This window comes from Siphateles boraxobius, unplaced genomic scaffold, assembly GCF_051911475.1.
Source record: "Siphateles boraxobius isolate OS27281-9 unplaced genomic scaffold, OSU_SipBor_1 31, whole genome shotgun sequence".
Lineage (NCBI taxonomy): Eukaryota > Metazoa > Chordata > Actinopteri > Cypriniformes > Leuciscidae > Siphateles > Siphateles boraxobius.
In genome coordinates this window covers 18,510,339-18,524,672 of record NW_027508931.1, presented here as the reverse complement: position 1 = coordinate 18,524,672, position 14,334 = coordinate 18,510,339, and positions in this window count along the sequence as shown.

Below are 14,334 nucleotides of genomic sequence, written 5' to 3'. Positions count from 1 at the left end.
TATTTCTTTCTAACTAATCTTTCTTTCTTTCTTTCTTTCTAACTAATCTTTCTATCTTTCTATCTTACTTTCTTTCTAACTAATCTTTCTTTCTTTCTAACTAATCTTTCTATCTTTCTTTCTATCTCTCTTTCTAATCTTTCTTTCTAACTAATCTTTCTTTCTTTCTTTCTTTCTTTTCTAACTAATCTATTTCTTTCTAACTAATCTTTATTTCTTTCTTTCTAACTAATCTTTCTATCTTTCTTTCTTTCTTTCTTTCTTTCTAATCTTTCTTTCAATCTTTCTTTTTTTCTTTCTTTCTAACTAATCTTACTTTCTAACTTTCTTTCATTCTAACTAATCTTTCTTTCTAACTAATCTTTCTTTCTTTCTAACTAATCTTTCTATCTCTCTTTCTTTCTTTCTCTCTTTCTTTCTAACTAATCTTTCTATCTATCTTTATTTCTTTCTAATCTTTCTTTCATTCTTTCTTTCTTTTTAGCAACCACCCAAAATACCTTAAAACACCCTAGCAACACCATAGCAACCACCCAAAATGCTCTAGAACACCCTAGCAACCACCCAGAACACCCTAGCAACCACCCAAAATACCTTAAATCACCCTAGCAACACCATAGCAACCACCCAAAATACCCTAGAACACCCTAGCAACACCCTAGCAACCACCAGAACACCCTAGCAACTGCCTAGCAACCACCCAGAACACCCTAGCAACCACCTAAAATACCTTAAATCACCCTAGCAACACCATAGCAACCACCCAAAATACCCTAGAACACCCTAGCAACACCCTAGCAACCACCAGAACACCCTAGCAACTGCATAGCAACCACCCAGAACACCCTAGCAACCACCCAAAATACCTTAAATCACCCTAGCAACACCATAGCAACCACCCAAAATACCCTAGAACACCCTAGCAACACCCTAGCAACCACCAGAACACCCTAGCAACTGCCTAGCAACCACCCAGAACACCCTAGCAACCACCCAAAATACCTTAAATCACCCTAGCAACACCATAGCAACCACCCAAAATACCCTAGAACACCCTAGCAACACCCTAGCAACCACCAGAACACCCTAGCAACTGCCTAGCAACCCCAGAACACCCTAGCAACTGCCTAGCAACCACCCAGAACACCATAGCAACCACCCAAAATACCTTACAACACCTTAGCAACACCATAGCAACCACCCAGAACACCATGGCAACCATCCAAAATACCTTAAAACACCCTAGCAACACCATAGCAACCACCCAAAATACCGTAGAACACCCAAGCAACACCATAGCAACCATCCAAAACACCCTAGCAACCACCTAAAATACCTTAGCAACCGCCAGGCAACCACCCAGAACACCTTAGCAACCCACTAGAAACACCCTAGCAACTTTAAATTACTTCAAACTATACTTCAAACTTTAAACTACTTTAAACTTTAAACCATTAAAACTTTAAACTTTAAACTTTAAACTTTAAACTACTTTAAACTTTAAACTAATTTCAACTTCAAACTACTTTAAAATTTAAACTAATTTAAACTTTAAACTAATTTAAACTTCTTCAAACTTATTGGTCCAAACTTTCACAAGCCAACTTAAAGTTTGTCTCGACGAACTTTTTCTAGTTCTTATTCTTCTTATTCTTATTCTTCTGGCCACTTTTTGACGCGCTACTCCTCCCGCAGTTTTTGTCACAGACCCACGAATGAGGCGTCAAAACGTGCGGCCTGTTCGGGAATGGTGTGCTATGACTTTTATAAGGGATCGGGGGTACAATGTTCGACCCAGCGGTGAAAAACCGGCCGAAAAATCCCATAGACTTAACATTGCGTCAAACTTTGACGAGTCGTAGCTCGGAACGAGGATGTCGCAGAAACGTGTAATTTACCACATTTGAAGAGGCTGACAGACTCTGTAAGAACATACCACACAATGGGGTAAAAGTTGCACCCCTGGGGGGCAGGAGCTGCCCAAAGTTTCCCCATTGACTTATTATGGTGTAGGACGGCCCATGAAATGGGCCGTCCTACACCATAGAAACCGCTTTTATATTGAACATAACTCTGGATCACAGTGTCGTAGAGACAAAGGGGCGGGCTCATTTTACTCAGACAACCAATCAGTCTCTCAGGATCATTGTGAAGCTATCAAGCCACGCCCTAGCAACCATTTAGAGCACCTTAGCAACAACTCCCATAGACTTCCATTGAAAGAGATCGAAGGGATATCTCTGGACTGAATTGTCATAGAAACATGAGGGTGGTCTCGTTTGACTCGGGGCAGCAAACAGCCAATCATGAATCACCTCAACACTTCCTAGTCACGCCCTAGCAACCATTGTTGAGCACCTTAGCAACCAAAATCCAAAGAGGGATATCTTCCATTCTGAATGTCACAGAGGCATGGGAGTTGGTTTATATCATTCATACTGACAAGCAGCCTTTGGAGTTTCATGATTGGCAGCTGCCAAGCCACTCCCTAGCAACCAAACAGAGTACCCTAGCAACCATTTTGCAAGACCTATATCTCTGCATCAAAACATCGTATAGAGATGGGGGTTGGTTTATACATTCACATTGACTTTGGAGCTTCATGATTGGCAGCTGCAAAGCCACTCCCTAGCAACCAAACAGAGTACCCTAGCAACCGTTTTGCAAGACCTATATCTCTGTATCAGAACATCGTATAGAGATGGGGGTTGGCTCTTTTGACTCATGCTAGCAAACGGGACTTGCTACATCCTACACATGCTAGCAGTGAATAGCTACATGCTAATATTGATTAGCTAAGTGCTAAATCATGCCAATAAAATGCTACAAACTCAACAGTAACCATCTTTGACAACTACCAACCACCTAGTAACACCATAGCAACCACCCAGATTACCCTAGCAAAACCCTAGCAACCACCCAGAACACCCTAGCAACTGCCTAGCAACGCCCTAGCAACCACCCAGAACACCCTAACAACAGCCTAGCAACCACCCAGGATACCCTAGCAATGCCATATCAACCACTCAGATTACCATAGCAACCGCCTAGCAACGCCCTAGCACCCATCCAGAATACCCTAGCAACACCATAGCAACCACCCAGAACACCCTAGCAACACCCTAGCAACCACCCAGAACACCCTAGCAACCGCCTAGCAACACCATAGCAACCACCCAGAATACCCAGAATACCCTAGCAACCGCCTAGCAACACCATAGCAACTACCCAGAACACCCTAGCAACTGCCTAGCAACACCCTAGCAACCACCAGAACACCCTAGCAACCGCCTAGCAACACCATAGCAACCGCCCAGAATACCCTAGCAACCACCTAGCAAAACCCTAGCAACCACCAGAACACTCTAGCAACAACCCAGAATACCCTAGCAACCGCCTAGCAACACCATTGCAACCACCCAAAACACCATAGCAACCGCCTAGCAACACCCTAGCAACCACCCAGAATACCATAGCAACCTCCTAGCAACACCATAGCAACTACCCTAGCAACACCCTAGCAACTGCCTAGCAACACCCTAGCAACCACCCAGAACACCCTAGCAACCGCCTAGCAACACCATAGCAACCACCCAGAATACCCTGGCAACCGCCTAGCAACGCCCTAGCAACCGAGTGGCGAGTTTTGCCACTGCAAGCACCACTTCACATTTTCTTCTGGAAATGTACATTCTAGTTACAAGAACTATGCTGCTCTACAAAGGCAAAAGACCTTAACTCCCTAGAGTGTGGAACTGAGAAAAAGGACTTTAAATATTTTTACTTGTCCCGCCAAATGAATTATAGGTAGGAGACTGAAAATCGGGCAATTAGATGTTTAAGTAATGAAAATTATCTACATAAAAAAATCTTGAGCTCAAACTTGACTTTGACCACTATTTTAAAGTTACTGTACTCTGCCTTTGTATTGTCAGCAAAAAGTGAGAAGTCATGCCAAGGCAAAAGGCAGTAACTTCCACATTATCAATATTTGGTTGCTGATCACCATTAACAAAATCATTATAGCAACACCTGTATAAAATCTAGTGATCATGGCATTTATTTTTTATGATTTACAATTATAGCCATCTACTTATTGCTATCCTGTGCTTTGGTTGCATTCTGGTGGCCCAATATTAATAGCCTACATTAGATATGACAAAATACCTCCATGGGGTAAAGAGTATTTTCAAGTGGTAACGAGTGGCATTTAGACTTGCTAAACATGCGTTCAAAATGATCACGATAAAACAGATCCTCGCGCACATTCGACCCAGAGACTGGTTTATAGCGGTGGATCTGAAAGACGCATACTTTCACAGGCACCTACCGAGATCCGTGTTCGAAGGTGTCACGCTCCTCGTCCATTCACGAAAAGTAGCCTACGCAGTGCTTTCCCCCTTGAGACTCAGTAGGGAGCGCGTTCTGGACTACCTAGACGACTATTGCATTTATAGGACAACCTTCTGTGTTCCGCGTCTTTTCAGTGTGTGGTGGTTTCAGCTGTCTGCCCTATTATTGTGCTTGTGCACTTCGCTCGTCCCGCGGATTTATTCCGGACGCTGTGATTCTATAAGCTGCTTGTAAAAGCTGGTCTGATGTTGTATGCACCAGTACTTCTTGCTTCCTTATGTTGTATGAACCAATATACCCTTGTTGCTTCATTATTATCACTCCCTGTGATATATTAGTGATATTATTAGATTTAATACTTGCCTCCTTTCAGATGAGAAATTTAGTCAGCATATTTTGGATTCGTTGAGAGAGTTTATTGAGATCAATGATAAAGGATATGTTTCTGACTCTGTGTTATGGGAAACTTTTAAAGTTGTGATGAGGGGACACATCATTTCTTATGAGTCAGCAGTAAAGAAACTTAGACAGAAACGCCTGGTAGAGATAGATGCTTGTCTTGCCCAATTGGAAAAACTATATAGGGATACCACTGACTATTGCGTTCTAAATGACATCAGGTCACTTAAATTTGAATATAATAAGATCATGTCAGACCAGGTGAATAAGATGTTATTAAAAATTAATCAGAAGCATTTTGAGATTGGGGATAAACCAGATAAATTATTAGCCCGTCAGTTGAGGGGCTCTTATGCCAGTAGATCAATTCATTGTATAGCTGATAAGGATTGTAAAATATTGACTAATCTAAAGGATATCAATAAACGCTTTATGGAATTTTTTGCAGACTTGTACGAATCTAAGACTTCTGTACCATCTGAGGCTATTTCAGATTTTCTTCGTTCGCTTTCCCTCCCTCAATTAAGTGAAGCGGACCAGGAAATCTTGAATTCTGATATTACAATTCAAGAAATAATGGACGCGATTAATGCCTTTCCTAACGGGAAGTCCCCTGGTCCTGATGGCTTCAGTTTTGTATTTTATAAGAAATATGTAGATAAAATTGTACCCCCTTATGTTACGGATGTTCAATCATTCCTTCATCAAGCAGAAATTTCCCTCCTCTCTATACTCCGCCAATATTTCTTTACTTCTTAAGAAAGGCAAGGATGAGGCAGACGTGTCTTCTTTTCGTCCAATTTCTCTTCTCAATACAGAAGTATTCACTAAAATTTTGGCAACAAGGTTAAACAAATGTATTCCAATATTCCCCGACCAAGTTGGCTTTATCCCAAAAAGATTTTCCTTTTTTAATGTTAGACGTTTCCTAAATATAATCTATTCTAAGCTAAACTCCCACTCTAAATTGGCAATTATCACATTGGATGCAGAAAAAGCTTTTGACCAAGTTAAATTCAATTCAATTCAAATTTATTTGTATAGCGCTTTTCACAATACTTATTGTTTCAAAGCAGCTTTACAGAATGTGCATTTCAGAAATGTACATTGAAAAAAAATACAGTTAGTTAATCATGTAGTAATTTAGGGCATAACATATCGCCGGCGTTGAGTCGTCTCTTCACAGGCGTTTAGTCATCTTATCGCAGGTGTTGGGGCATCTGAGGTCTCCGTGAGAGGCTGGATACAAACCGGAGCTGACGAACGCTATTTACCTCGGGACTAGCGTCCCAAGATAACAGCAGAAAGGCGGATGGGAGATAATTAGCATAGCTGGTGTTCATAATATTAATGCATTCGATCTGATTCAACAGTGGTATAAAAGGTAAGCATTATGTGAATGCTTGGCTAAAGAGATGCGTCTTTAATCTAGTTTTAAACTGAGACAGCGAGTCTGAGCCTCGAACAATATCAGGAAGGCTATTCCAGAGTTTAGGAGCTAAATGCGAGAACGCCCTCCCTCCTCTAGTCGACTTAGATATCCTAGGAATGACCAGAAGCCTCAAATTTAGTGATCTTAAAGAACGCGATGGATTGTAGGGCGATAGAAGGTCCATTAAATACACAGGAGCTAAACCATTTAGGGCTTTATAGGTCAGTAATACTACTTTGTAATTGATACGGAACTTAATAGGTAACCAGTGTAGAGATGATAAAATAGGTCTTATATGATCATATTTTCTTGACCTAGTAAGAACTCTAGCAGCTGCATTTTGCACTAACTGTAGCTTGTTTATTGAGGATGCAGGACAGCCAGCTAATAAAGCATTACAGTAATCTAGTCTCGAGGTCATGAATGCATGAACTATCTTTTCTGCATCAGAAACAGATAGCATGTTACGTAGCTTAGCAATGTTTCTAAGGTTGAAAAAGGCTGTTCTTGTAACATATGAAAAATGATTTTCAAAAAACAAGTTGCGGTCTAGTATAACACCCAGGTCTTTTACTGTAGTGGATAAAGTAACAGGACATCCTGTTACGCTGACATTTTATGTCTTTGAGACACTCTGTCAATTTAGATGAGTGTTTTCATCTGGTCGTGATGAAATATATAATTGAGTGTCACCAGCATAACAGTGGAAATTAATTCCATGTTTTCTTATAATATTACCAAGTGGCAGCATATATATTGAGAATAGCAGAGGGCCTAACACCGATCCTTGCGGCACTCCATAGTCTACTGACGTTATCTTAGATGTTTCCCCATTTAAACAGACAAAATGATAACGGTCTGATAAGTACGATCTAAACCAGCTTAATTCCTGTCCCTGAACTCCAGTGTAGTTTTGTAGTCGATCCAAGAGTATTTTATGATCTATAGTGTCGAACGCAGCGCTAAAATCGAGTAGGCCTAGCATTGAGATAAAGCCTTGGTCAGAAGCTATAAGTAAATCATTTGTAATTTTAACTGGCGCAGTTTCTGTGCTATGATGCGGTCTGAATCCTGACTGAAATTTTTCATAGATATCATTTTCTTGCAAGAAAGAGCACAATTGAGCGGACACAACTTTTTCTAGTATTTTAGACATAAATGGAAGATTTGAAATGGGTCTGTAATTTGCTAGGTTATTTGGATCTAATTGCGGTTTCTTTATGAGAGGTTTTATTACTGCCAGTTTGAATATTTTTGGAACATGACCTAAAGATAAAGACGAGTTAATAATATTGAGAAGAGGCTCTTCCACTACAGGTAACACTTCTTTCAGTAGTTTAGTGGGTATTGGATCTAATAAACATGTTGTTGGTTTAGATGCAATGATAAGCTTATTTAGCTCTTCCTGTCCTATATTTGTAAAGCGGTGTAGTTGTTCTTGAGGGGCGATAATTGAGGCTGAATCATAAGACACCATAAAAGATTGTACATTTACAATTGTGTTTCTGATGCTTTCTATTTTCTCATTGAAGAAATTCATAAAATCATTACTACTATACTGTGACGGAATATTTTGCTCTGGTGATGTTTGTTAGTCTAGCTACGGTGTTGAATAAAAACCTTGGATTATTTTGGTTATTTTCTATTAGTTTGCGGAGATGCTCAGCCCTGGCTGCTTTTAGAGCCTTTTTATAATGTGACATACTGTCTTTCCACGCGATTCTAAAGACCTCTAAATTAGTTTGTTTCCATTTACGCTCTAAGTTACGAGTTTCTCTCTTGATAACATGCGTAGCACTGTTGTACCATGGTGCTTTAGTTTTCTCTCTAACCTTTTTTAATCTAATTGGTGCAACAATTTCTAGTGTACTAGAGAAAATGGTGCTCAAACTGCTAGTCATTTCCTCTAGTTCATCTGTTTGTTTGGGTACACTGAGCAGCTGAGATAGATCAGGTAAGCTATTTGAGAATCTATCTATAGTGGTTGGAAGGATTGTTCTGCCTGGTCGATAACGTGGTGCAACATGACAAATTTCAGCAGTACGTATTATGCAAGTTATCATGTAATGATCAGTGACATCATCACTTTGCGGTACAATATCTATATCGGTTGGGTTGGTTCCATATGATATAATTAAATCTAGTGTATGATTTAGACGATGAGTGGGACCACTGACGTTTTGCTTGACCCCAAAGGAGTTTAATAAATCTGTAAACGCAGCCCCTAACGCATCATTTGTGTTATCTACGTGTATGTTAAAATCTCCAACAATTATTGCTTTATCGACATTGACCAATGGATCTGAGAGAAAGTCTGCAAACTCTTTTAGGAAATCAGCATAGGGCCCTGGAGGTCTATATACAGTAGCCAAGGCTAGAGATAATAGGGATTTCTTTTTTACATCTAAGAGCGTAACATTTAGGACAAGCACTTCAAACGAATTAAACCTGTGACCTGTTTTCTGAGTAACATTTAGAATATCTCTATAGATTGTTGAAACACCGCCGCCACGACCGATCAGACGGGGCTCATGCTTATAACAGTATCCTGGTGGAGTAGACTCATTTAGACCGAAATAATCATTTGGTTTAAGCCAGGTTTCAGTAAGGCAAAATACATCGAAACTATTATCTGTGACCATTTCGTTTACAATAACCACCTTAGGTGTGAGCGATCTACTGTTTAGAAGACCTAGCTTTAGAAATTGTTTTTGTTCACTGATATTGAGATTTTCTGGTTTAATTACAATAAGATTTTTCCTAGATCCTACAGTAGATTTATTGTTTGGCCTCACTAAACGAGGAATAGACACAGTTTCTATATAATGTTCTACACTACTTATATCAATTAAGTTGGGACAGCAAAGACTGTGATTTGGACTTTGACTTACTAGTCATATGGTGTGTAACGTCTTGGAGATGTTGTCCGACAGAACAGCCGCTCCGATTCTGCTGGGGTGCAGGCCATCAGCACGGTAGAGCTTAGGTCGCTCCCAGAACAGATTCCAGTTATTTACAAAGAGCAGTTTCTGTTCATTACATAATGACATTAACCATTCATTTAGTGCAAATAATCTAATGAACCTTTCCTGTCCTTGTCGGTACATGGGAAGCGGTCCAGACACGATGATCGTTGCTTCAGGCGATGTGCTGCGTACCGTCTCGATCAGGCTCCTGTAGTCCTTCTTCAGAACCTCCGTCTGGCGCAGCCTGATGTCGTTCACTCCCGCGTGCAGCACAACAGCTCAGACGCGCTCGTCACCGTTCAGGATCTCGGGAACATGTGCAGCGACATCTAGAACACGAGCACCAGGAAAGCAGTGAGTGCGCACCTTACCCTTACCTGTGGTAGCACGGACATGACGGCGATGGAACTGCCGATGATCACGGCGTCGTCGCGTTCCGACTCGCGAAGAGGGGAGAAGCGGTTCCGGGTGGAGATCTCGAAGACCGGGAGAGGCGGAGAAGTTCTTGGTCTGGTCCTGGCTCCTGTCTTCCGCTGAGGAATTACCCAGGGCCCATGGTGTTGTGTCGGTGCTGGAGTGAATGAAGCCAGGGAAGATCGCGTCCTAGGTGCTTGCGTCCTGTTCAGAGAAGCACACGGAGTAGACGAGGTCGGAGTCAAACAGTTACTAATCACTGACTTGTGAGCATCGGCGCGTGATGTTTCAAGCGCTGATCGCCGATCTCGCAGCTCGGCCTGCCTCTCTAGCAGACCACGGATCTGCTTCTCCACGCACACCAGCTCCAACAACACCGAATGCAGCTCGAATGTGTCCTCACCTGCACTCAGAGGTAACGTTAGACACACATCCGATATATTCGCCATTATAACAGATGAACAGTAAATTAGTAGTGATATTACCAATATCACTACTAATTTAGGACTGGAATCCTGGACATAACCCGTATCCTTTCAGTGAAATGGGTGTAAATGAGACGATCAATAGGCGAGAGGCCACGCGTGCGATGCTAGCGGGCTAAAGGCTAGTAGCGGAGATTCGGAAAGTTGGATCTAAGTAGCGAAATCAAAGCAATCCGATTGTTTTTTATAAGGAAAAGTATCAAAGAAAAGTTCACATGCTAAAAAAATAGAAAGTGCTTGTTTATAAATGAGTGGTAAAGAAGAAAATCAAGGATTTATGAATCAATTCAACGGAGCTCCAAACACCAAACAGAAACAAGTTGAATGGAACTACATCTTAACCACTATTAAAGAATTTAATTTAGGCGATATGTTTTCTTCCTGGGTTAGCATGTTGTATCACCATCCTTGCGCTTCAGTGTTAACTAATCTCGATGGATCACCGCAATTTGAATTGCATAGGGGTACCCGCAGGGGTGTCCGCTTTCACCCCTGTTGTTTGCCATTGCCATAGAACCTTTGGCAATAGCCATTAGACTTCATCCACAGATTCCGCCCTTAAGTATAGGTCAGGTTGATCATATCATATCTCTTTACGCTGACAATGTCCTTTTGTACCTTTCAGACCCCGAGCGCTCTGTTCCTCCTCTGTTAGATTTATTAAATTCATTCAGTGGCTTCTCTGGTTATTCTGTTAAGTACTATGTACTTACATAGAAAAATAAGTACAGTGCACTTATTGTGTTCAGGTTATATTGTAAAACACTTGTGCTGCTATTGAGGTGTGATACGGGTAAGGTTAGGGGCTGGTGTGGTGGTATGGGTAAGTTTAAGGGTGGGTTAAGGTGTAAGGGAAGGGTCAACTGTGTGATTACAGTTGTAATTACATGCAGGTATTTTCAAAATATAAGTACAATGTAAAAACATGTATGTACACAATAAGTCTATTGTATCAAATTATTAATTTCAATGTAAGTACATAGTACTTAAAGCCACTTAATATAAAGTGGGACCTAAAATTGTACATCGTCTTCATTGGTCTAAGGACAGATTGGCTAAATTTAAAAGTTATGTAGACCCTACTTGTGACCGTTGCCGGTCTATATAAAGCATATCAACCCATATAGTGCAGCTCAACCAGGAGAGCTAAGTCACGTGAGAGTAGTCTGTGCACGATCAGATCTGGGCAGAACGTACATCCCATTCATACTGACAGAAGTCCAGAACTTCCAGGTTATAAAACCTAACAAATGTCATGAATGGAAATCCCGCTGGACCAAGCCCATGACGAGGCCACGCCCCTAGTGGAATGAGCCCTGATTGCAGACCTTTAGACACATAAGCATTTGCTATAGCGTCCACTATCCATCTGGACAGACTCTGTTTCGAGGCGGCGAGACCCTTGGTCCGCCCACCAAACGAAACAAAGAGTTGCTCCGAGCGCCGGAAGGGGGCGGAGCGCGTAATGTAAGCCCTCAGCACCCTTACAGGGCAGAGGAGATTGACATCGCTCTCACTATCGGATGCTAGCAGAGCCGATAGAGAAATAACCTGCGCTCTGAAGTGAGTGCCAATCACCTTAGGGACATAGCCATGTCTTGGCTTGAGGATGACTTTAGAGTCATTTGGTCCAAACTCAAGACACGCAGCGCTAATGGACAGCGCGTGTAAATCCCCCACACATTTAACTGATGACAGAGCTGTCAGAAAAACGGTTTTGAGCGGTACTTTAGGTCCACGGAATCTAGCGGTTCAAAGGGGTATGCTTTCAGGGCCTCTAGGACCAAATAAATATCCCATATAGGAACCGACGGGGGTTGCGGGGGATTCATCCTCCTGGCTCCTCTAAGGAAGCGGATGACCAGCTCGTTCCTTCCTATTGACTGGCCGTGCGTCGACTCAGCGAACACTGCAACGGCCGTCACATATACTTTAAGCGTGGAGGGGGACCTGCCCCTGTCCAACAGCTCTTGAAGGAAGCTAAGCAACCGCGATAGCCCACATGTTCGTGGGTCCAGATTTCTGTCGGCACACCATTTGGAGAACACAGACCATTTAGACGCGTAGAGCCATCTCGTAGAGGGAGCTCTGGACTGCGTAATCGTGTTCATAACCCCTTCTGGCAAGACAATGGGTATCCATTGATTAACCATACGTGCAGAGACCAGCTATCTGGATGGGGATGCCAGATTGAGCCACAGGCTTGAAAGAGGAGATCTCTCCTCACCGGAATCGGCCAAGGGGCTGTGCGTGACAGCCGCGTCAGCTCCGGGAACCAGATTTGGTTCTCCCATCGCGGGGCTATACCGATTGGCGCGTTTCCCTGATTCTCTTGATTACCTGTGCCAACAGTGAGACTGGAGGGAAAGCATAAAGTGGGAGCTGGGCCAGATTTGGGCCAGCGCATCCTCGTTCTTCGAAGAGAACATTGGGGAGTGAGCGTTGTCTGTTGACGCAAACAGGTCGACTTCCGCTTTGCCGAAAAGGCGCCATAGCAACTGGACTGTCTGGGGGTGCAGGGACCATTCCCCTGGGGCAACGTTGTCCCTGGACAGCTTGTCTGGGCCGTCGTTCAGGTGGCCTGGCACATGCGCAGCTCTCAGCGAGCACAGAAAGTGCTGAGACCATACGAGGAGGCGTTCCGTCAGATCGCAGAGATTCCTGGATCTGACACCGCCCTGACGGTTCAAGTTTGACACCACAGACATGTTGTCTGAGTGGACTAGAACGTGGTGGTCTCGGGAGAAAGTGCTTCAGCGTGTTCTCGAGCGCTATCATCTCCAGACAGTTTATGTATAGGCATTTCTCTCTGTCTGACCACAGGCCAAAGACCGGTCTGCCCTCGAAGAGAGCGCCCAAACCTAGGTTAGAGGCGTCCGTCGAGATGACCTTTCGTTTTGCGATTGCTCCCATCGTCACCCCCCGCTGGTACCAGTCGGCCACTAACCAGGGCTGCAGAGCTGAAACGCAGCTCTGAGTCACTCTGATTCGTCTGCAGCCGAAAGCCCAAACCCAGTGAGGCACCCGAGAATTCAACCAGCGTTGTAGCGGACTAATGCACAGTAGGCCCAGCTGAAGCACTGCTGCAGCTGATGCCATACAGCCCTGCATTCTCTGAAATGTTCTATCCCCAGAAATAAAATAAAAGTTTGGTTTAACTAGGAGAAATTATGACAGAAATGTATTATTATTGTAGGTAGGGCTGCACAATTAATCGAATTTCTAATCGGGATTACGATTACGGATGCCACGATTACGTAATCGTTCAAAGCCGCGATTACAAAAGAAAATCCACTCTCCGTGTGTGTGTTTAGAGCATAATTATGTTATGAGAGGCGAATCCCGACTACTTCAGAAGACCCAGCACAATATGACATACCAGGCAGTGACGTAAGTGTACCATGAAATAAAAAGTCTTTCACCTCAGAAAAACGGACTTTACTGTCCTCACGGCCGTTATACTGTGCTCGTAGCGCGCACTCTTCAAATGCACGCGCAAATGCGGCGGCGCGCGCTGTGTATGGCTTCACTGTAAAAAGTGCAAAAGAAACTACGAGCATGCAACGTCATTACAATGTAAATTAGTAAGTCACGAAATAAAAGTTAAATACCAATAAATCACGTGTTAGCTGAGAAGGATTTGCATGTGTAGGATTACAAATTTATTTAAATGTTTAATTTAGATTTCCTATACAATAGTATTTTATATTGAGAAAGTTTAGAAATGATGAGACCAGGAAATCTCTGCAAACGGTAGTGGTTCCCAGCGGGATATTCCTGACTGTCCCATCTCAGTACGAGAAGGCAAGGGTTTTCCTGTTCTCGTTGTTTACCGAGTGAAGAGTCATGCTGAGCAAGTTTGAACACCTGTTATTTTATTACTGAGACCATTTGTCTCATCTCAGTACGAGAAGTCTGTCTTTCCTGTTCTCGTGTCTCATGCTGAGCAGGTTCCACAATCTGTATACCTTATTTACATTTGCTTTGTTTTCAGAGAAGTCTCCACCTATATGCAATCCCTCCCCCTTGAAATGTATATAAACTACAATGTAAAGTTCCCTTAGTTAGACTTGATTGAGATGACTACAGCGACGAAATAAAGAACTTATACCTCAACAATCTCCTGGTCTGCAACTCTATCTTTTCTACACTTGAGAAGAAGAAGTTCACAACAGATGGTGCCGTGAGCCGGATGGAGCTGAAACACCTGAATCCAGAACTGAATCTCAACAAAAGATTTCAACAAAGACTGAATTCCAGACTGAATCTTGAAACTTCAAGCTCA